The sequence below is a fragment of the Drosophila sechellia genome, chromosome 3L (assembly GCF_004382195.2).
Source record: "Drosophila sechellia strain sech25 chromosome 3L, ASM438219v1, whole genome shotgun sequence".
Classification (NCBI taxonomy): Eukaryota; Metazoa; Arthropoda; class Insecta; order Diptera; family Drosophilidae; genus Drosophila; species Drosophila sechellia.
This window is the reverse complement of record NC_045951.1, coordinates 12353017-12378087: the sequence shown is the minus strand read 5'-3', so window position 1 is coordinate 12378087 and position 25071 is coordinate 12353017. Positions and strand designations below refer to the sequence as shown.

Sequence of the window (25071 nt, the reverse complement as noted above, 5' to 3'; positions counted from 1 at the left end):
CCACGAACAAAACACCTTAAGTGGGGTGAAGTTGTAATTGAACTACTGGAAACGGCTCCTAACTTTCCAAAGAAAACATCGTTAGAGATACATGGCGAGTAGACGAATATGGATATGGATAAGCAATGCCTCGAAAGCAGCTCCAGTTCATCTGGTCGGATCGGATGAATGACAATGAGTGAACTGGGGCGCTGAAAGTGACTTGCCATTAAACACGAAACTCTTGCAACGTCAGTTCTCATAATTGTGTTGAGAGTCAGACGTTGTTGTTGACTCTTAATGTTGTTTTCTTTGCATGCTGATTAGTTGGGCTCGGGGAATGCCCCCAAACCCGATCCGTATCCCTATATCCCCATATCCCAGACCCCATCCCCATGCCGCCACCAAAAGTCGGTGCCTCGATAGCAGAATGAATATCGTTATGGCCGCAGATATGAATGTGTACTCATACTCCTCCTCTCTACCGAACTCATATCAGCTCACAAGGCAGCGAGTGTTTTGATTAATGATGATACATGAAATTAATTTCAATTCCTACTCAGCGCGATTGTTTGCGTTTGAAATGAAAAGCCTTTTCACACCGCCGCTCCCCCTCGCATGTTCGGCTTCCAATTCTTTATTCAAAAAATGAATAAAAAAGTAAGAAAAACACTATGCGAGTACTGGTCTTTTTGTTAATACCTCTTTTCACTGCATCTGTAGTCTGCAATCGAACGGATTCCGATACCAATTCAGATACCGATTCAGATTCAGATTCGGACTCCGATTCAGATTGAGATTGAGAATACGAATCGAAGAAGTCGTGTCTGGTGTCATTAGCGCTGCATCATCCTGCTGCCAAGCACTTAAAGCCGTTGAATAAATCTCGTCAGAATGGCTTTGTTGTGCTTACATTAGCCTGCGTAATGAGCTGATTTGGCTTCGAGAATTATACTTTGCACTCCATACATCTGTACATCCATGGGCCATGGTTCGAAAACTCGCAGTCATCAATATTGTTCTACAATATTACACCGGAGATGGCACTCTACAGATGACTCTTTTATCTGCTTTCCATTCATGTTGGCTTTTCACTGAGTCAGCGATCAAGGTTATTACAGGCATTCCATCCTGGCCATCTTATAGCCATTAAAGTGTGTATAAGCCAGATGGGCATTTGCATGTCAAGCTCTTCACATAAATTAGAGGCGTATATTGACCAGTTTTAGTATACTTTTCAGTCACATATTGTGCGATTGATTAAGATGTAAGCGTAGTCCTTCTATAAATTAACTATAGTATATAAACAAATGGATAACTTTAAGATACTAAAAAGCAACACTCAACGATTCAGGTGACAAAAAACAATAATAACATAATAAACATAATAAATGAACAAAGGTTTTATGTTCTCGCCGCCATTACGTAAGCGGTGAAATAAATTATGCAAAATAATGGGCAGGGTTCTTATGAATCCCCCAATAAAGTGCAGCCAACTTACCAGGTGCATTAAACTACGACAAGCCTCCGGGGCAACCGAAACTGCCGCCACCCGATTCCCCCCCACCAAACAGGATCGTCGCATTCCACTAATGAGTGACCAGGAGGCCCAAGTCCAAGTCCGGAATTAACGACACACGCATGGGTGTACGAATGGGTAGATGTCGGGGTATTAACATACGCATGTCCGTGAGTATATAACACAAATTTAAAATGTTAACGTTTCTACAAGCTAACATTGAAAATCGTTTAGCGGCAATTACCATCAAATGTCCGCGGCTCTTTGAAGTCCACCGATGTTTGGACGCCAGTAATCCCAACTCGGCCTAAACATTTCAGGCATTCCTTTTGTCAGTGCCGCGGATCAGCGGCTCTGCCTGCAACTGCAACTCAGCTGCAGCTCTGCGCCATGAGTGCATGCACAGAAAAAAAATCTATAAGAATAATAAAGTAAACCAAACAAACATCTTACATTTAAAACAAACTAAGCTTTAATGTTATAAAATATTAGATTTAAACATTTACTGATAGTATCTTAAACTTCTTTCTGTTAATTAACTCTTTCAGAAGTAGATATTGATCGATTAATTTGCTCTTTTTTCTCTCAGTGCCCGCTCATGAACTTGTGCCTGCGCCATGCACGACTACAGTGAGCCATGTACAGTGAACACGCGCACGCGCACTAAACAAACCGGCGGCGTCTGATTCGCCATCTCGGTTCCACTCCGTTTCTGTCTCCTCCAGCTAGCTGACTAAATCCGAGGCATTAGCCGGGAAAACACGCCATGAGGCCATGCAAATCGCCTGGCAATGCAAATATATACTCGGCGAATGGGCAAACAGGCCGGATGATGAATCCAGCCGAGTGCTGCGGTGACGGGCTAGAAAAACAGCGCTGACGTTTGTTGTATTTGGACACTTGTCATTCAACGACTCGGAACCGATACGAAGATCTGAGGATGCACAGATCTCCCGATCTTCAGATCTCAAGTGCTGGCAGCCATCGATTTCTATTTGCCATCGGCAAAGGCAGATGCAAATGCACATGCAGATGCGGATTCAGATGCAAGAGCAGCAGCATCGATGCATTTGTTTGCCGAAACGCAGCCAGCAATCCGTTAAATGTGCGCAAACAGCACAGCAGTGTCGGATGTCATAATGGATCAGCCGCGATCCGCGGACAGGCGGAGTCAATATCCAAGAGCCTATCCAAATATTTGGAGTTGTTTCTCACACGATTTCCCTAATCGCACATCGGGCATCTGCGGCGGCCATCTGAGGCAGCTAGTTTCACTCCAAATGCGCTTAGACTGTTGTCAAAACAATCACAAACGGCGTCGATGGTCAATCATCAGTCGACTCGTCACTTAACTTCACTTTTCCCACTGCCAACGGCAATGGGTACTGGGCACTGGCCAAGTTGTAAGCCGTAGGTCTTTTTGCTGACACCAAAGCGGTGCGGAGAGCTAAGCCGATGAAGAAGGTGCTCCGGAGGAAGGACAAAGTCCGACAGAGTAAGCACATGTACCTTGGGCAGAATTAGGATGGACCTACAATTGGATATATATTCATATTTTAATAGATAGTCTATTTATATTTAAGAACTGCTTTAATATGCATATGCATGCAGCCACACTGCGTATGAGTAATATGTGCGTCATCTCCCCACGTTTATAAAAACATGATAGAACTCAAGCATAAAATTTAAAATATGTTAATGTTTATAGAACAATGAACAATAGTTCCCCACATCCTTATTCCTTATTAACAATGTTCCTTTTTTGCACACACCCTTTACAATTCTTGCGATTGAAACACCTGAAGGTCCACCTCATTGTGAATAATGAATCGCATTCAACCGATTGCGGATTAACGCACATGCGGCACTTTTTTGCGTGCAGCTATAGCTATCGGGCGATCGGACAAATCGAACCAACGCACAGGTGACGACCAGGCCCATTGGCAGGCAGCGCATGTCGTCGCAATTAAAAGACGCCTTCTTTGGCCGGGCGTATCTGTTGGATGGATGGATTCAGCTGGAGCTCTGGCTCTGGCTCTGACTTTGGCATGTAGGCGCAGGTGTGGCATATGTATGCAGGCGACATACCGCCAGTGCCCATAGTCATCACACCCATGACGCACGACGTCAGGCTCTCGTCAGTATCATATATATATATATGCATATATATCCATATCCATTCTGTGGGCGGAAGAGGGGTGGCCGTGAGTAAGCACGCACAATAGCCATGCAAATTCCGCGGCTTGACTACAAGCAAATTAACGGCCAAAACGGAGCCCGGGCAAAGATCAATCGCGGAATCGCTTGGGACACACATTCGACAGGGAAATGGAAGCCACCGGGTAGAACACCCACACCCACACGCTTAACACGAACGATAGATAGGCATTTCAAATTGGCGGATATGTTGTGTTGTTACTATTACTAGTAAAATATTCTATAGAACTTTAATGGCATTTATTATTGTGCAGCATTTATATGTTACATTTTCTTCAATTTAACTACATCTTCCATTCCGTTTATGCGTAAGTAGTAGTTGATATGTATCTTTGGGATCTGCATCAGTTAACCGATCTCTAGGCCACTCAACTCGGCGCCTGTGCCTATAGCATCCATAATGTCTAGCTGAAAATAAGGAGAATTATGAAACACTTTTATGTGGCCATTAGGAACGCATAAGTGCTGTCTTCCCGTAAAAGAGTAGAAATTATCGCCTGATGTTTATATGTACCATGCAGAGCATTTCCTCTTTAAAAACATCAGCAGCAGCAGCAGCTTTGCTCCGTTTTGTACGACTTTGTTCCGAGAAAAGTCGTAAAATTACTGCGTAACAACTGCAACAAGGTGTTATGAAGAAGGTGCAACTGAAGTGTCGGCACTTCCCCGGATGCCACCGGTTGGTAACAATGTTTGGGCTAATAGAAGTAAAATGGTTAATTGCCAAACGGTTGACTTGCCTTTTGCCGCTTGATTTATACAGTCCAGTTTGTTTGCCCGGGCCAGTCCAAACGTGAATAATTACCAGTGGAGGCTAGTCGAGTGGATGCTCCAAATGTCGTGGGAACGCTCTTAGAATTCATGGAGGAAAAGCCCCAGGAATGTGCAGTCCAACACCTCCACCGAGAACTAGTGCCTTTGTGCCGCTGCAGTTGCGCATTGTGCAGTTTTTTGTGTTGTGCCACATGTCACATGCACATGCACCCATACCCATCGAATTTAATTTCTAATTCGCATGCAGCCCGGCGCTGAATGTGGCCCACAGTGGCACTACAAGCGATTTGATCACTTACCTACACATGTTTTCCCTCCAAATCCGAGCTGTCGCCCTGTCGGCACGTATAACACCTTCGTCCGGGCATGGGCAGTCGATCGGGAGCGGCATTAGTGCGGACATAATGCTCCCAGTTGCCAGTTCCCAGTTAACCTCCATGGTGAACAGCAAAGGGATCACCCACATGCCCCGATCTGCGTTTCCCTTTCATTGATCTGGGAAGTGATCCGCGGCACCAAAGGTCGTATTCGTTTGTTGGGAACTAAATGGAAGTTGCTTGAATAAATTTGTAAACGGCAGTAGTAGCTATAATCCTTGGAAATGAAGCCCAAGTATCGTTTAAAAGGGCTCCTATTTATTTTCTTTCCTATCTATCTTTTCACAGCGAATCCCACTGAGATCTCCACTTAATTAGGCGGCTGAAGAACAAGTGTTTCGAGCATGTTATTGTGCGAATGCCTGAGCAGTCAGCTGAAATACTAAAATATGCACTGCGAGAATGCTTAATGCATAAGTGGAGCCGCGCAGACGTGTCTGCAGATAGCTGGATGCACTGCATCTAGGGGCCGCGGCTCGAATTGCTCACGCAAAACGCTGATAATGAGCTGGCAATTATCACTTTAGCTGCGACTCGAACACGGGGCGAAAGCACAGTTATCACTCGAGAGCGGATTCACACGGAATTACTATAGCTACGTACATATGTGATACACGAATGGCGAGAAATGCATAAAACACTATGTGCACTATTAGTAACGGTAGACTTCCAACCGAGTCCGCGGAACACCTCGTTTCGTGCCGCCAATCTGAAGAGCGTTCCAACTTGCCTCGCCTCCACTCACGGATCACGGATCTCGGATAGTGGATTGCGGATAGTGATGCCGTGGATACTGTGCAGTGGGCACGGAGCTGAGCCAAGCTCTCCATTCGCGTGCACTGGCGCTAAATTGAGCGGAGATGGAATCAGTGACATCGCCTCCAACAGTGTCGTCTCCCAGCGGAACAGACCCAGTCGGGCTAGCCGAAAAAAAAGAGAAATCTGCGGACAAAGGTGGAACTTAAGTACTCTATCAGGAACTGGTAATGAAATCTCGAGACAGCTATCAGAAATAAGTAAATATTTATTCTTAATCGGTCTAGTCATGTCCGTCCGTAGGCTTGTCCGTTCGTTTGAAAGTCGACTCTGGCCTTCCTTCTTTATTCTTTATTTGCAAGAAATTTAGGTTATATATTTATAAAATATATTAAAAATGGATTTGCCATGGAAATACAATATGTGCTATGTGAAAATGACTATACTCCCACTGGGTAGTGTATCAGTGGTCGACGTTTAATAACATGCTTCCATAAACAAGCTTGTTTATTGCCAGGCCCAAAGATGCGAAATGCGAAGGAGAAGGGCTGTGCTGGCATCTCCCACTGTGAGTGCGACTGCGAATGTTTCGGCGGGTGTGAGTTGCTTGGCTCTGCATTCAATTCTGCAGCATTTGCAAAAGTCAATAACACTGCCGCCCACAAAAAAAAAAAGAAAGAACCAAAAAATAACAAAAAACGTAAAATAAGAAGAACTCTGCGGGGGGCGGCAGGGCAAAGGGGTGGGCGGAAATGGTGAGGGGGCTGGAGCAGGGCAAGAGGAAGCTAGTGGCGAGTGCCAGTGAAATTAATAATAATAATAAGTGCTGAAACAAAACAAAATGTAAACAATTAAAATGGGCTCGGGCTTGGCGAAGCGGCGCGCCGTTGCCAATTTGCAATTCCAAGCACCGCAGAGCCATCGGTTTCAGAGGCGGAGCTGCAGTGGCAGCTGTTAAAGGGGGGCGGGGTTGTTCCCCTATTCCGCTGAGCCCCCCACCCCCCACTGTACGTGTGACATTGAGGCGCGAATCGGCGAGCGGCGACGCCAACTGTTCGCTGCTTGTTTGTAAAACAAGCGAAAGGTCACAAACTATTTATGTAGAGTGGCGACCTCTGGCGCTCAGTTTGCGCGTTCCACGCAGTTCCGTTTCCTCCAAATCAACACACACGCACATGCACTGCGAGAAATAAGTAGAAAAGTACAAAGGAACCGATTTAATGGGTAACAACCATTAAGAATTCGTTTTAAATGCTAATAGTGTTATCCAAGATATGGTTTATTATTTTGTTTTTACTTTATAATCCTGAACTTGTAATTTTGTTCTAATTTTGTTGCAAGTACTTAAGTACAAAGCAGTCGCGGGGTAACAGAAATATTTTCTTTTCGCTGTGTAAAGCTTACACAAGTAATTATGGTGATAAAGATACAGATATGGAGCGTATTTTCGAGTAAGTGTTTTAATTGCAGTTGCGCAAATAGCACAAAGGCAATTAATTAATTGCGCCCACCCACCGCCCATCAGCCCCGCCCACGTGACAGCAGCACACGCACACAGAGGCGCACTGATGATGTCGGATGACTACATATGTGTCTATGTGGGCTAGTTGCATGAGTGGGTGTTGGTATGCGTACGTACATAGTACATGTGTTCCTGGAATGTTGACATGTGTTCCCATAGATGTATGTACAAGCACGCCCGCACACACTCACACAACACTGAACACAGAACACAGAACACAGAACGCCGAACACTGAACAACGAACACCGAACAACGAACACTGAACACCACGACATTTAACCGCTGCCCATGGACAGTTGCAGTTGTCATGTTCATGAATTGCCAATGGGGAGCAAAACTATGCAAAATACAGAACAAACCGAAACACACATATACACACAACCACCACCAACACTACTACTGTCATTCCAATCCAACCCACTGGACTCCACTCCATGCCACTCATCCGGCGCCCATTTAAATACCGAACTAAGAATATTAATGCGAGCAGCGATCGGCGCTTCGACGCTCCGTGTTACTTAATCAAATCAAAGCCACATTTGCATACGGATGTGTACATGGGTAACTTAATGCCAACTACACGGGCATTGTGCAACAACGTCCATATTTCGTTTTCCATTTTCAATTTGTTTGCCATTTGAATTCACACACACCCATTTGCACATCTGCATGTAATGGGCGCACTCGCAGACATTCCGATTGTAACTTTTTTGCAAGCCTTAATCAGCTGCATATGAAACAACATTGTAATGAAGTCTGTTGTGTTAAATAGTAGCCAAGAAGTACATTAATTCATTCATTAATTCATTAATATGAATCAAAAACTAGAACTAAGGCAAACTATTAATGGAATTTATATAAACACGAAGTTATATAACAATAATCTTGGAATTTTATTTTTTTTATTTCTTATAAAATCAGCTTTTAATTCTAATGATTCACAAATGGTAAATTTATTATTTTCGAAAACAAATTCCTTCCTTAAAAGCATCCATATGAATACCCTAGAGTTCTCAGAAATTATTCAGAGAATTTGAGTCACCCAGACAATTATTTCCACATACTTTCTAAGAGGCATCAAAACAAAGACCACCTGTACGAAGTCAACATATTGTTGGCACCCTTTTCCATGCTCCTTGAGGTCCCTCCTCCCAGGTATGCAGATACACACATTGTTCATTAGTGCTAAGCCAACTTGTATACAAAGATCCCAGAAAGTGGGGATCTCGTTGGCGGGATACAAAAGCCATAAAGAACAAGACCAGGCTACCTTTCGCTCGATCTGAATGCGTAATTCTTGCACTGCGATATCAATCTCTCATCAAACAAATTCCTAAGCTGCCTGAACAGCATTTAACAATCTTTTGATCATTTATCTATAATTCCCAGCAGCCGACCCCACCGAAGAAACGTCGTATGATTCCGGCGACCATTCTCGTCAGACATTGTGTCGTCGGCGCGGACGAAGGTATCGGGATGGGGATTGGGATAGGGATTGGACTCTCGACATAGATGGGCATCCGATAAGTGCGTTTGGGGCTACCGACGCTGCCTAATTTGTTTTCAAAGAAACGCCGCGACAAGCCCTATTTTGGAAAAGCCATCCGATGGACTCTATTAACCGGTCGTCATGGACAGTAGTTTGATTAATACCACACCGGGTCGTAGACCTCTTCTAGTAACTTAGTGGATTTTATAGAATAAAAATGAAAAGTTTTCTTAAACTTCAATATTATAACTTTCATGTAATGAATAGCTTAAATATGACTTGAAAGTTCGTATCTTTTTTTGTAACTTTTACCCTGAACCAAAGAGCACCAATAATAATTTTTCAATTTTTATGATAATTATTATCTGATATAAAGATCCCCCACGACTTCCGTCCAACTTTCACTCACCAAATTCTAGATGAAGATACGCACTTTCGGATGTTAGCGATGATATGCCCTGTCATCTGCGGCTCATTATGCGTATCTTTGGGATCCTTCCTGTTTATTAATATTTACCATGCTCCTTGGTCACATTAGGCAGCCCAACACCATCCTGCGCTCATTATCGACGCCTCCAATCTAAGTGGAAAGCGAAATTGAAAAAAATTACTCATTTCCACTTCCAAGGAAACGATCGACAAGCCGCTGGACAAGCCGAACGAACGCGTATCTGCTGCGTATCTCAGGCACATTAATAAATTTCAGTTTGCTCACCTCGCAGTTGGTTAGTTGGGTGTTCGTTAGCTAAGCTACCGGGCATTTGCCCCGTTGGCCAGGTCTCCTTAATTCATTCCTTTTGTATTTTTTACTTAAACATTTCATTCCACACATCGGCACTTTTTCAATTTGTGGACGGGACCACCCGATTCGCTGGCAAACGGCAGTTCGCGCGCTCATTTGACTGCTAGTATTCGTGGGTCTGAAAATTCTACCAAAAACAATAAAATGAAATTAAGCAAAACGGCATTTTAATAATGCTGCTGCTGCTGCTGCTTTCTTTCCCCCAAATATTTCAGGTGTTGGCTGGTATGGTGCTGGTAATGGCCCATAATGGATCTTCCTAACAATTCGATGATTTATGTTGTGCACATAGCGGTTGCCTGTTTTCGTTTTGCCTCCACTTTATAGTAGTTTTACGATGTTAATAGCGTTTTTGTCTGCGTCTTTATCGCCGCAACCCACACTCTGTTACCCCAAACGCTAGTTAGTCTTGCTGACGATGATGACGTGACGCGGTCTGGGGTCTCATGGTCTCATGATCTCCGGTCTCCGGTCTCTGGACTTTCGTATTGGGTCTGGAGTGGGTTGAGCCCAAGACTGCTGCGCATGCGCCGTGTGCCGTTCCCTTAACCTTTGTGCGCTGAAATTTGGGTTAGCGTTTGTTTTGTCATAATAAACCACTAAAACGGGCATATAAAAACTCATTTTCCGCACCTGTCCGCCAAGGTGGGCAAACTCCGGTAGCAGCGGTACTTCAAGGGCCCATCCTGCCGCATGATTTACGACCTCCGCTTGGAGATCTAATCGGCCGACAATGGTGTGCCATTCATTGGCAATTGGCTTAATTGAATATATATGCCTCTAAATTATTAGATGTTGCACAAATAAATAAAAAGTGAGGAATGTGATTGCTTGAAATAAAGCAGTAAAGTTGTCATCATAAAGGTTTATCTGGCAGTGCAATTAATTAAACACCTTGACTTCTCATAATACTTTATCGCCTCATTATGCTATATTAAAGATGTTAAAACAATCTTGGCTTGGTAATTATGAAGGAGTCATTAAAATAAATGTGAAAGATAGAATTGTATATATACAAAATGTATCTCTTTTGAGCAGGGATTTAGATATAATATTTAACAAATTCATAAATGCAATTCAATCATGTGGTAATTTAGTACTTTTCCACGCCTCACGAAATTCCGTTTGATTGAATATTAAATGGTGTAATTTCGTGTCCAAATTTCCTGTCACATTTATGCTAATTTCGAATTTATTAATGACGAAAATACTTACTCACTGCTGAGTCCAAATATGAAAACAGTTTTTCCCGCCAGGTGTGATGGCTTTTATCATAGCGACAGGGCCCATTAAAGCCCAGTTCGATTCGGTCGAAGCTCTTGTTTGGTAACCAAAAATGTTTGCTATGCTTTTGGAACTTGGAAGGGGGTATATCTTTGGATTTTGGAATGGGGGGGGATGGGATATTTGGGTAAGGGGCCGACGACTAGTCAAAGGCGACACGTTGCGCATATGAAGCGGGAAATTCAAATATGATATTCCCCATCGGATGGATCGGCCGATCCGCATTGCGTCTGATTTTGGTTGTCGTCGCACGCAGTTAACAATCGCATTACAAACAGCAAATGTGTCAGAAATATTGTCGTGAGTCTTTCTCATTTGTTTCTGGTACAATGCTCGTAATTTGGGACTTAAAGAGCTTTCAATGTGTCGTTTCGGCGTGCGCCGATGGAATTTTAAATTAATTATTTCTTTGACCCCACACAAACACGCGCGATTCGTGCCATCGAGTATCCAAGTATCCAAGTATCTGACCATCGAAGTATCTAAGTATCTGAGTAACCTGGGAATGTCCGGGCCGACTGCGCGTTACTGACATAATATTATTGTAATGTACCTTGGGCTGCCATTCGATTCAAATGCCCGATCGATCCGCCGGATGACCGCTCTGTGCCACTTTCTGTCGACTCACGAAGACATGAGCATATTTTGTTTGTAATTTATTAGACAAAGCCCTAGCTCTGCCTACCAAATTATTATCGAACTGTTTGCCCCCACTCCAGCGGACCCAAAATCACTCACAACACATGCCGATGGTATGGTATGGCATGGTATGGGTTACCATATACCATACACTGTGGGCAAGCTTAATTCGTAAGAAACAATTTGCATATATATGTCTTGTCGTTTCAACAATGGATTGATTGGCAAGGTGTGAATTAATTTGCTCTGCACGCCAGAAGTCAGCCTGCTGAGCAGGAGAGCCACACACAAGGGACGGATTCCATCCTTCCGTCCGGTTTTTGGCCCTGACTTTGAACTGCTAACAGGGAACTGGGAACTGGGATTCAGGCAGGGGGCTCTGGGACACTGGGACCTCGTTTCTGCGAAAAAAAAGCCCGCGCTTGGCATCCCTTTTTACCACTCTGGCCGACTTATCAATGACAAATCTCCAAAATCGTTTACTCTGCCTTTGCCTGTCAATTTGGCTGGCTGACACTTCCCCGGCTTTGAACACTAGAGCATCTTCGTCTTGCTTCTCGATCTCCAGTTCTCGAATCCCAAATCCCGAATCCCGAGTCCCGCATCCCAGTTCCCTGTTCTCAGTTCAGAGTTCCCCAGTTGACGGTGTTAACAACCAGACAGGTTTTGGTGTACCGCCGCCACACATACCGCATACTTTTTTGTGTGATTTCTTGTCTCGACTCCTTATTTTCCCGGTGGGATTTGGGTGCCTTCATGAATGAAAGGCAAAGCCCTGGACCTGCGAGACTTGAGCCCAAAAAATCGTCAGCGGACAAGCGGAAGTTGGCCAGCGTCTTAGCCTCGATTGAGACAATAATCAAACACTCATGCTGCGGATCCCACTGGTGAAAGTGATGATGCTCGATGGGTGTGGAGCAGTGGAGTGTCCGTTCTGGACCACACACAGCCATTAGGTCCCAAATCGCCTTCATTTATTGAACGGACTTTCGTTGATTGAAGGGGCTCTGAAGGGGCTCTCCCCTCAGGGAGATGACTTTTGACTGGCCTGTGCACTGAGCAAAAATAAATTCACCACTATTACCAGATTTATAAATGCAAGATATAACAAGGAAGTAAAAACAATAATATATAATATATGCATAAATATTTATAATAGTTTAGATTATATGAAGTAAGGATATGCCTTTTACTGGCAGGTTTTTCATTGTTGGACATCATTTAAAAATTAATTAATAATCTATTCATTATTTACTTTCTTATTGAGCTATTCATTAGATTTTCCCCCATGTTTACAAGCCGAAAATAATTTAATAATCTATATATTTATTATTTTCTTTTTGAGCTACAAATTCATAGATTTTTCTCCCTGTTTACCAGCCAAGTTTAACCACGAATTTGTCGCCTGCACGCCGCACTTATTGTGGCCCCTTTGGAGCCGGTAGGTGATTAGATCTACTAGCTTCATTGAGCAAAAGCCAGGCCAAAAGCTAAAGCCACGGCCGAAGAAAACTCAGAATCGGAGGGAAAACGGCCCAGAGCCGTTGCAGCAGGATAAATATCGGTGGAGCCCGTTGTTGTCAACTCGGCCCGTCGTTCCAATCGAGACACATTTATTTAAGCCTCACGTTGCTCGCATTGCAAACGGTGATTGTCGCTGCCGTTGGCTGCTTCTTAAATATTTCGCGTTTCGCCACAGACAAAGCTGAAATAAAAGCCAACTTGGTGGCAAGGAAAAGCAGAAAAGGGCAGGAAAAAAAAAGGAAATAAAATAAAATAAAACAGCGACACAGACACGCTGACAATCGAAATTCGAAATTCTGAATGAAGGCGCAAAGTAAAACAATATCTGATTTGAAGCATCCGGTCGCGATTGTCATTGCCACCTATGCCATGCCACCGACTTGGCGACACGCGCGGCGGTTGGAGGCGTTGGAGGCGTCTTTCGGTGGTGTCAACGCGGAGCTGGCTGGAGGAGCAGAAGGTGGCTCAGCAGGCGGGGGCCGGGTTCAAATGAGGGCCCCAAACTCACTTCCTGCGCTGCTCCGTCCGTCTGTCTGTCCCATCTGTCCATTTGTCCATCCATTCTGGCCATTCTGTTGCCATCCTTTTGGCTCTTAGCTGCTGCTGCTCCTGCTGTTGCTGTTGTTTTGCTGTCGCCATTGTCACTGCTGTTGTTGATGGTGATGCTCTGCCTTGCCCCCACCAGCACTTCCATATCGAGATACAGATACATATACATATATATAGAGGAGCAGGACCATAGGACCGGGCCCAGATACAGATACGGCGGGGCGGGAGTGTGAGATCAATCGTATTTGATTGCAGAATGCGCGGTAGGTAAGCGTTAACGACGTTTTTGAAGTCTCGCTGGCTCTGCTCTTTGGTTAGCCCGTTGTATTTCGAACATTTGCGATGCGATTCCATTCGATTCGATTCCGATTTCGGTTTTGTTTTGTTTCTGCGGCAAGGAGTAGCGACAAAAAATTGCGACACGTTATTTCAATTTAAAATGTTTATAATTCAGTGTGTTCTGTTTTCAGCTTTTTTTGCGCTACCTCCTCGCATTCACGAGTGCTGCTTCTGCTGCTGTCGCCACTTTTGTCATGCTCGACGGGAAACAAAAGCGCTGGGAAACCGAAAGGCATCGAACGAATCCCATACCAACCCATCCGAACCAATCCAATGCAATCCAAGCCAGCCCAATCCAATTCAGATTCGGATTCAGAATCAGTTGCCGGCACAATGCCATGCCATTAGCGTATTGTATTTAAAGTTTCAACCTCAACCTAGCCCGCCAAACTCTACGGTTGCCCCACAGTTGCCCATTCAGATGGCTACATTGTTAGCGTTTGCTTATTAAGTGTACGTATGCAGGCCTTTATATAGTAGATTACCACATCATTTTGTTCCTGCGGCGTCTTGCACTCAAGATGCAGCTGGAAATGGAGCGGGAGCTGGCGATGGTGATGCCACAGATCGAGAGATCCTGAGATCCGGGGGCAGACGTGCTAATATCCAATAAATGCAAATTAAATGCACTCACGGCGCCTCCGCCAGCGGCACTTCACATCCAGATCCACATCCACATCCACATCCACACATGCACATGCATCAGGATTTCTTCACGGTTTTATCACTTTATAGTTGGCAGTCAACAAAAGGCTCTGTTCCTGCTAAGCGGCAACATTGTTTTCCTGGGTGGCCAGCCTGACACGCAAAAAAACATTTTTGTCTAAGGTTGTGTGCACTGAGAAGAATAGTTAAACCGATAAGTAATACATGACAAGTTCATTAGGTTGTTAAAAAAAATTATTATTAATGCAATAATTTAATAATAATCGTTCTTTTTCTATACCAACATTTTGTTTTTATTATTTTATTTTATTTAAAAAAAACAAAGTCCTACTTTTTTATCGCCGTGTTTGGACCCACACACAGAGTGCGGAGCCTGGTCCATTAAACGGCAAATACATTTATGACCGTAATTACACCATAAAATTCAAATTATATCAACAGACCAAAAACCGCACATTGTGTCCAAGCCGTGACTCAATCTACCCAAGGAGCAGCAGCGGGAGCGGGAGCGGGAGCAGCAGCCTTGGGGCTCCATTCAGTTCCAGGGCTCTTGGCCTTGCGGTTCGCCGGCTACATGGAGTTGGACATGACACTGGCCATAAACAGTTGGCCATGGCCAGCTATGTGTGCTGACGGCTTGGAGGCAAGGCCTATTTAGCATCACAATCCATCGGCATGGGCATGGGCATCTATGTTCCATGGACCACTCTCACTCGCTTATTTTTGCTTAAGCAACTTGTAGGACAATGGTCGGGCTGGTTGTGGGTGGCACACGCCTCTGCCACGCCTCCAGAGCCAAGGAGAAAGTCGTCGTCGTTGACTTGGCCTGACTTCACTTGGCCCGGCCACGAGGATTATCCAGCAATGCTAAAAACTTTTTAGAAGTCATTAAAACCTTGTAGTGGTAAAATTAATTACTTGTAGTTGCAAACAATGTAGCCACGCCGCAGGCAACATTTCCATTCCATTCCATACCACACCATGGTCTTCTTTTTGTTTTCAGAGCCCCTTGCCTTATAGCTATATATGTATGTATATATAACCCATATTATACAGTTTGTGTTTGCCATTGCCGGCAAAGAAGAAGAACAGGGTCCGAAGTCGCCAGACGCCCCAAAAAAGCATTCCCGGGCCAGGCTAAATGCATGATGGTGAAAACATATTCACTTTGAAATTTATTAACTTTGCGTGTTTTGTTGAATTAAGAATCCGAACGTAAAAGTTTCGAAAATGTTAGCTAAAAGCCGTAGTAGTCGTAGTAGACCCACTCAGGTCCTCATGCATATTTATGTCGCATTTCCACTGCCCCGCCGCGAAAAGCAATTCGCTTGGAGCGCTAAGCGACCGACTTAAAGCGCTTCCATTAGGCGGTACACACTTTCATTGAGTGAGTGATGATCGCCGAATTACGACCAAAACAGGTGCTTAATCCATAGCCAAACAAGGAAGCGATATGAAATTCGCATTTGGGCGGCTTGTTTAATTGGCGTGGCTATTTGCGCTCAAATAACTTGTTTTCGCTTGCTTTATATAAATACATTACGATCGGGAAATTGCTAACAATCATGCAGCTTTAGCACCTAAAAGAATGAAGAATTGGGGAGTATAGTTTAAATTCTTATAACAAATTTCCAAACAAAACAGCTATTAAGGTAAAATATAAAGGTATTTAGTTAAAGCAACATTATTAAGCATTTGGCAACATTTTAGCAACAGTATACTTTTCGAATTGATTTCGCTGACAAGTTACACGTGCCCAACTACTTATTTTTAAATGAATTATTATAGGTGGGCTCCTCGTCGCGAAAGTGGCACTTCCGCGTGCCGCCGCGCTCCATTATCGATAAATGTTCATTACTTTCAATTAACGCTTCTTAATTGAACATGACGTATTTATGAGTCGAACAGCGACCAATCGCAGTGCCACAGGCCGTTTGCCGGCCGGGCGACAATTGCATTGCGCTTAATTGGCGGCCAAACCCGTGGCCAAGTACTGGCTCCATGGGGGCGATACAAAGATACACAGATACAGAGATACAGATACAGATACCGACCGGGAGAATTGGGCGATATCGGGGCAGAGATAACTATAACTCATCGCTGCATCGCGGCATCGTTAATTGTTTATAGGCGACGAGGGAGCTGATGAAAAAACTGCAGTGGCGGCAAGAAAGCGACGAAAGTGCAAAACGCCATGAATCATATTTTTGTGCCAATTAAGCATGATCCGATGTAACGGCACAAGGGCCCACATAGCATATAGCATATAGTAAGCATAGTAAGCATACGCAAAAGCCGAAACAAAATCACCAGCGAATGTGGAAAGCAAAAGCGAAATTCAAAAGCCATTGAAGGCATTCTTACACCAGGCCGGAAATCCAATGTAGACAGCATTGGCGACTGGGGCGTCGACAACGCCGTGGAAGCAGCGGCTTGTCCGTCCGTCCAATCTGTCCGTCCGTTCGTCTGTCCGTCCGCTGTCCGTCCGATCATCCGGCCGTCCGACCGGATGGGCTATTGGGACCACCAAAGAACAACAAAATATGCACACTTTCGACTGCAGAATGCGAGAATGCAAACGCTGCACTTACATTCGCGTTTGTAAATGCGATCGCCGATCATATTTCACTGCGCTCTCCCGCGATTTGCGCCCCTTATTTTTTTTAATTTGCTGCCTTTGTTTTTGCTTTCATGTGGGGTCCGACCCCACACAGAGTGTGTGTGTGAGTGTGTGTGCAAATATCACAAAACTTTCGTTTAATTACAATTTGCATACGATTTGCATAGAACAAACCACTGTTATACAGGCGAGAAAATTACCTCGCGCCTTTGAAGGTCGTGATCGCAGAATAACGCACACGCTTACAAAACAACGAGTGACATGTACTCATCAAATAGTTTGTAAAACAACAGCACTTGCTAAATTAGCGAGCTCGAATTGGAATTGCAGAAGCACTTATACAGTGCGAAAAATGTCCACAATGGATATAGATTCGAAAAACGATTTTATCATGAGGATTAAACATATTAAAATGTTCATAAGTTAATTATTTATCTAAGCAAGCTAAATGACAAGGCAATTATCATCTGTAAATATTTCTACAAAGTTCGAATGGAAATTTCGTATTGACGCAGTACTCGCCCATTTAAATAAATCAGATATCTTATGAGAATTGTTACTACCCCTATAAGCGAATATTTAGAGAACAGCTGAAACATTTCCATTGGTTTTAGCCAACCCCCATTTCATCTGCGTCATCGGAATTAATTCACAGCAGCGAACATACTCATTTCGATTTAATAACCGAGAACTGCAATTCTTTCTGAATGAAAACTCAGCGCTGAACTTTCCGCAGTGTCGATGTCACCAAAGTTAATTGATCAAGCCCCCAACGAAAGTACAAATACACAAACACCGGGGCCCAAAAATGCTGAGATTGAGCTTTAATAGTGAGGCCAATAAAAAATTCAAAAGAAAAAACAAAGATCCCAAAAAGAGGCAATCTGAACGAGAAACGGAAATTGACTATGGACTAAGCGACTGGCCGAATAAGTTTAAATATGGCTGGTAATCAAAGTAATTCAATTAATGAGAATGCATTTATCATTTAATAAGATACACAGCTCGCTTTTCTGCACTTTTCAATTAATTAAGCCGATAGCATCGGGCGGTTTAAGAAAATGAAATTTATCGGCTTACGCATTCATATTCGCCGCGATATAATTTTATTAAATTTTTTCGGGTAACAAAAGGGCGCCTGTGCGCCATTTTATCGTTGTCAAAGAAAGCCGCCACCGAAAGCCAGACGGCGTTCAAAGTGCAGAAAGTTACGGATTTGTGGTTCTGACTCCAGCTCGAGTAGCTGACAGATACTTCAGCCAACTGGAAATCCATAGAAATAAATTGCCGAATGTATGGACATGACACAGAAGATCACGAGACCGAGAGAATGAAATCGAACTATTAATCGGCGCACAAGAGTGACAAACATCTATTAGGCGTTTAATTAAAAGTTTCGCATGAACGGTTGTGTCGCTTGCCTTTGTTGCCATTGCCATAGATAGTGGCCAGGTAGTGGGAGGCGGAGGCTCCTCCACCACACCCCTCCGCCCACAATCCTGTACTGCAATGTCCCATGTCCGATGTCCGATACTTGGACAGAGTGTCAAATTCGAGCATTTCAAGTTACCGCTTCAGATAGCGGCGAAGAGCAAACACAAATATTTGCCTACAATTACTTACCGGCCGGATAGATAGTCGATAGTCCGTGGTCAGTTGGCCGGATGAGACAATGGCTGTGGCATCGGTCTTGGTCTTCGTATCTCCGTATCTCCGACTGTCGGCGGAGGCGCTCCGAATAAATACGGCAATTAAAATCCGATGGACAGATAGTACAGTCGATCGGAGCATGAAGTGGCTATGGCGACAGGCAGGCGATCAATCCGCCCAACCACCCACCATTAGTACAATTATTCCCCTGTCATCAAATTCCTCACTTTTACACTTGAAATAAATATTTCGAAATTACCAATGGACAAACCCATCGAGACTAACTGGAAAACCTATTAATCTTTTTATCCCGTTAATGAAACACCAAAGATAGCAACTGAAGATATTGTATCTGGCGGATATTTAAACACTTAACACTTTAAAAGGTCTCTCTTTTACTTTTTGCCCAATATATATATAACAAATGCCCTTCTGAAGTATATGCTCCACACTTTCAGTAAAATAAATCGTCATTAAGCCCAAAGTAAAATTGATTATGTCGATGGGGTCGGGACCCAACCCCTTTTTGTTGGATTTCAATGCGGACACCGTCCTGGCTCTTGCCCATGGAATCAACGTTAATTAGTGCCGAAGGATAGACGCTCCACATGCCCGAAACCCATCTCGAAATTGCAACACCTGTCCGATGGTCGAGCGGTCACCTGGCGGCGATGCGGAAAGTCAGTGACTATGTAATACACTGTGTTTTGGTCAGCCTAACCGCACGGACTACACTCATCCGATTAAACTTTTAAATAGATGTCAAACAAACTACATTCTGCTAACTACAAGGACTTTCGATGTCATCGTCCAGGTTCCACTCGCCAGGTTCGTCGATGTCTTAGGCCTGTCCGTATATCTATATCTCCACCAACGTATATCCATATCCACATGCACATGCCCCCCGTGTCACAGTCTCATCGGCGACCATGTCCCGTGTCCAGTGTCCTTGTGTGCTATCCTGGCCGAGTGGTGGCCATTCAACCACCTATGTTGCCGGTCGGTTGGGGTCGTGACGGAAAAATGTCCGAAATTTGAAACTTTAAATAGCAGTCTTTCAAGCATGTTTTCGGGGAGTAAGTAGTCCGTGTACGGGGTCAGAGATTGTCTACCGGATTGGGGGCGGAGACCTCTGATGATGAGCCGGGCTTGGAAATTAGTTCTGATTTACCACTGTTCCAACAAAATGTCAGGCGGTGTGACAAGGATTGGCTTTTTGGGGCACATGTCGCAGTCTGTGTGCGTATCGTGTAAACATTGCAAAGGACCACACCTGCCGAAACACGTGTACATAATTGAACGTGCTGGATAGTTCATGGAGCCTATTAACTAACTTTCAGCCACTGGGCTTACAATTTGTATATGGAGATTATTGTAAATGAGCGTTTGAGAGCTTTAAAAGTTGGCAACTACACCGTTGCGGTTTTTGTTATCAAACACAACAGAAATATAATGATAAAAAAAGGGCTGCACACTTCATTGTACTTAAGAAAATATCGTAGATTAGATTTCTTTTATTATTGGTCAATATGCATTAAAATTGTGCAGAAATATTTGTGGTAATTTATTTTCCTTCTTTCAATTTACCTTGTTTTTAAATAGTTTCTATATCTTATTTAATTTCAATCATTTTATTCAAAAATAGCACTTTTACGTTTTTAAAGTGTAAAGTTAAAGAAAACTTTATTTTAAAGCAAAGCAAACTTATTTACTGCAATTTATACTTTACTTTGATTTTCCAATTGACACATCACATTCTTCTAAATGTCAAGCAGTCCGCCGAGCAAACTGTCGTTCACAATATTCACAACAAATTTATCTTCCCCCAAACTGGAATATCAGTATCCAATACGATTGGATAAGTTTGCCCTCTTTAAGTGACAGCTTCTCTTAATAGAAATGAATTATCCAACATCCAAAGGCGCGACGCAAACAATTTGTTTCGCTTTCAAATGAAACAATTAGACTCTAATTTTAGACTTGTGCGCTGAACAAGTCAATTTTGTATTCCAAAATATTTTTTGGGGCGCAAGTGACAGTGTGTGATAACTGAAAAATAAATTGGAAGATACAAAGAATGGTTTCATCCCCAAGAGCAGGGTCACTTTAAAATCTTTAATTATATAAAAATGAATCGAGTTCACCAAATTAAGTTAAGTTTAAGCATCATCATTGTATTTTTTGTGAGTACTTTACTGTAGTTTTGATGTAAGAGAAGCTAAGGAATATATTTCAAATATTCTTAACAAAAATCCTTTTCATTTGTATAATAAATAGAATTGATTAAAATTGGCAGATTTCAACGAGTAGCTTTTGCCCGCAAAGTTTGAATTACTAATTTACATTTCGGTCAATAAAGTTCTTGACTTTCTTTGAGTCATATTTTAATTATATTAGTTTCCAAAACCATTTAGAAAACACTTGGTAAACAGCAGTTAAGCACACACACAAGTTGACGAATTCGTTTTGCTTGGCGGCGCACAGTGGTTTCAATTGCCGCTTTGGGGTCATAAATCTGCGACGCAAAGTGACACATATCGCAGATCAATATTATCGTTGGGCTTTGGGCACTTAACCCCCGGTTACGTGCACATACATTTACATGTGTTTCGAGCGATTTCGAGTGTATACAAATGTCTCTTTCTGTTACGACTCGAATCTAATACACTCCCAGGATCCATTAGAAGTGCAAAACACCAATTAAAGTTTTGCACGGATTACCAGAGGAGTGAAAAAAAACGCAAAAAAGCAACCAGTATCGTGGTATTACACTCTATCGTGTTTGTATTCGTTGAGGGGAACGGAAAGGAGAGTGCGAGCGAGATGGCTGCCACCCTACAGTCGTCTCGTTCGCTCTCGTGCTGCGCAGGCCTCAGATAAATTCGCAGCCATTTTTTAACGGGCGGAGCCTAAATAACGGAAGCGCTTGGGACTTTCTGGTCGCGTGGAAATAGTGGGAAATTTGGGTTGTTCGGGAATTTCCCCGACTGATTAGCCAGCTGTGCAGAATCGCTGAGTTTTCCGTGAAAAGTCGAAGAGACTGCGCGCTTTTCGAGGCAATTTTCCCGAGGCAATGCATTTAGAAAAGTCAAACCATCGGCTCCGTGTGCAGTGCTTACGGAAAAGCTCCCGAAGTCCCCGAAAAAGCTCGAGAGGGAAAGCTTGTGCCGCTTTGGCAAATGCAACTTGGCAAGTCAAGCTGCACCTACTATCTACGTTCAAAATGGCGGCTCTGTCGGCGGAATGCCGATAAATCAAAGTTCCTCATTTTAAAAATGCCAAGTGACCAACGCGCCATCACACAGCAGCGGGCACAACAATAGGGATTGTGCTTTTCCTTGACAGTTAAGGTAAGTTTGGGTCGTAACTCAGAGATTTCAAAGAATTAAACTTTCTTTGTTATTTGGTTTGTTTTATTTATCATTTATACACGAAAGTGAAATTGGTTAGTACAACAGTCACACTTATTTGCTATTCTTAACAAAAGAAGAAAGTAAAATCTATTAGAAGATACTAATATATTATGTTGGTCGTATAGCCAACATTAAGATTTTGTCTGCATCTGTGGGTTCTTTTGCGGCATCAAGTGGCTGGTGACTGGGGCGCGGCATTTCATCAGAGGGAATTAATCAGAGCAGATGAAGCGACAACCGAAAAATAACGACGCGGCATTTCCCAAAGAGCCGGCCGCTGCTTATCTCCTCAATCTGAATCGTCGCAGCCGGCTTTTTAGTGCGTGTCCCCCGATCGTTGGGACGCTCGGATGCCGAGATGCATCCCATTTGCAGTGTATCTGTATCTGTATCCGAAGGTGTGTGATCGGAGGAACTGGCGCTTGGAGGCGACAGCAGCGGAATGTCACCGGGGATCCGATCCAAAGACCCTCTTCTCACCGTTTTTTTATGTTTTTGGTTTTTCGTATTTTTTTTTTACTGGCCATTCATATCCCGGAGCATCCATCAAACGCGCGCCCGTTCATGTCAAATTATAAAATCCGAAAAAATTTAAATCTAATTTCGCCGCAGCGCCGGCCGAGGACCATATTCAAATAGCTAATGGATTTTACTTTGTCCTGACAAGTACAAGCCCATTTAATCAATAATTAACGTAATCCATCAAGTACAAAGTGTCAAATGCACTCGCGAGCGACGACGAGCCCATCAGGCCTAAAAGGATTTCCAGCGAAAAGCGCATCGCGTTAACAAAAAATCAAGTTGTCGCAAAGATACACGAAACAAATCCGCGCCCGTCCTGTCACATCTGCATGTCGAAAAACCAGCAGACCCATCAGAACCCGAGTTTATAGCCCAGCAACCCCTAATTTTAACCCCTGCCTGTGCCGTCTGTCACTCTCGAGATGTCCGGAGGGGGGAATAGGCATAAAGCAGCGGCGGCAGCAGGAGCAGCAGCTTATCTAAGCCGAAAAGTCGACCCTGATCAACCACTTGCAGACCGGACCCCTTACACGTAGATAGCCCTTGTAGTCCTACTCCAAATGGGTATCAAACTACAAATGTCCATTTTTCAATTTACCTGGCCCTTACGCACTTTGCACCACTCCCCCGCACTTTCCCACTACCACTACCGCATTGAATCTGAAATGGAATGATATACGGACAGGGTACGGGAAGTGGACAAGCATACGGACAAACAAACGGACAAACACCCACCGAATCGCCCTATAAATTAGCCCTCGGCCGTTGACCAGTTGGTTTTGCTGGCGGCCAAAAGACCGTGAAATTTTCCCAATATGCTGCGTTTTATTTACGTTTCCCGCCCTCCACTCATCCTCATCCTCATCGCACTGGCCATATACCATATATATCCCATATCCCATATAAAATGGGCAATGGGAACTGTGAACTGGGCACTGCTCGCATTTAAATGGACAGCCCATTTGACGTATGAATAAATTATGTTGTGCCCCTCGAGCCCGCACGATCGATTCTTCGGCTAGTTAACATAATTTTTAAAGACAAAGGCTACGCTCCACATATTATCCGTGGCCAAAGAAAGGGGCAGTTGACATCTCTGCGCTTCGGCGGGGGGAAATTTATATGCCGCAATTTGTCAATTGTTGCAATTTCTCTTTGTGTGTTTATACAGTTTTATTTCCAAAGAATAGCCCCTCATAAATAATTGAAATGTTTGCTTATATATATTCCTGGCGAGTGAGACTGCCGATTAAGGATTTGAACATCAGGTAAAATGATATGCATTCAATATAAGCCGCACTTAAATGAAAGATTAATGAACTCTCCTGAACAATATTCAATATTGAAATATTGACTTTACAACGCTTACTCATAGTTTAAAAACCGTATTTATATTCATAAAATATATTTTTTCTCTTACAGTAACATGACGATACGTGTACCACTCAATCATCAACAAACAAGTCGTGTTAAAGGTTTGTTAATGGTTCAAAAACTGACTCCGAATTATAATCTACCTAATATTTCAGCGACTTATCCTTTCATGAATACATTTCCCTGAAATCGCCTGCCTTTAAGGGGATGCGACCCGAGCCACTCAGCCATCGAAAAGTTATTGCAACCCGATCCTGTGTCGCTGGATGTACATAAGTAAATGAGCTTTAAAATAATTTAGCTATCTCTTAAGCACATGTGTTTGTTTGTTTTCCATTCCCAGATACCAGATACCAAATACCAGTTCCAGTTTCCGCCGATCGAGCCCAAGTTCATTGGGAGTAGGGAGCGTGGAATGGGCGATGTCCGGCCTGACGTTTATGAAAAGCCATCGCAGCATCAAAGCCAATTAAGATACTGGTGGACATACATACAAGCTCTAAAGGAATACGCGGCTAATTTCTGCGACAAAGCCGACAAACGATCGAATTCGAGTTGGGGCACAAGAAGAAGCGGCACTTTTGTCGCAAACACAGGCCGTAAAATTAAGAACTCTGATTGGTAACAAATGTTTTTGTTCATTCGAGTGATAAAAACGTAGCGAACCGAAAAGATATAAAGTTCTCTTTAGTGTCTTGCCAGTGCGGCGATGATAAAATATTTAAATGAGCGCCGAAATGGTAAGGTTCTCGGCTTTGGCCCTGCTCTCGATGGGATCTGCTTGGATCGAAGCGGACATTTAGGAAATCAGAGGGCCAGACCGAAAACCTTAATGGCCGCGCACACGAACCTGGCCAACAAGCCCAAAAACAGTGGGCTTGAACAAGGCCCAAGGGCAAAAGTGTGAAACATCGAGCGGCGTAACGCCAATAGCATTCGTCGATAACCACTGTGTGTCGCCGAGTAAGTCGGTCGGCTGTCATGATTAAACAAAAGTCCAATGCCAGCTAGGATATTAAATTACAGCCCATAACAGCTAAGGACAGAGGTAAGGA

At 43.6% G+C, this 25071-nt stretch overlaps 1 long non-coding RNA gene across 1 annotated transcript; it reads left to right on the top strand.

Annotated features, from left to right (window-relative positions):
* Window positions 1–21765: 21765 nt before the first annotated feature.
* LOC116801087 lies at window positions 21766–24682 on the top strand. Its single transcript, XR_004361770.1, has 4 exons — window positions 21766–22057; window positions 24065–24117; window positions 24172–24292; window positions 24360–24682. It is a non-coding gene; the product is annotated as an uncharacterized LOC116801087 (long non-coding RNA).
* Window positions 24683–25071: the final 389 nt, after the last annotated feature.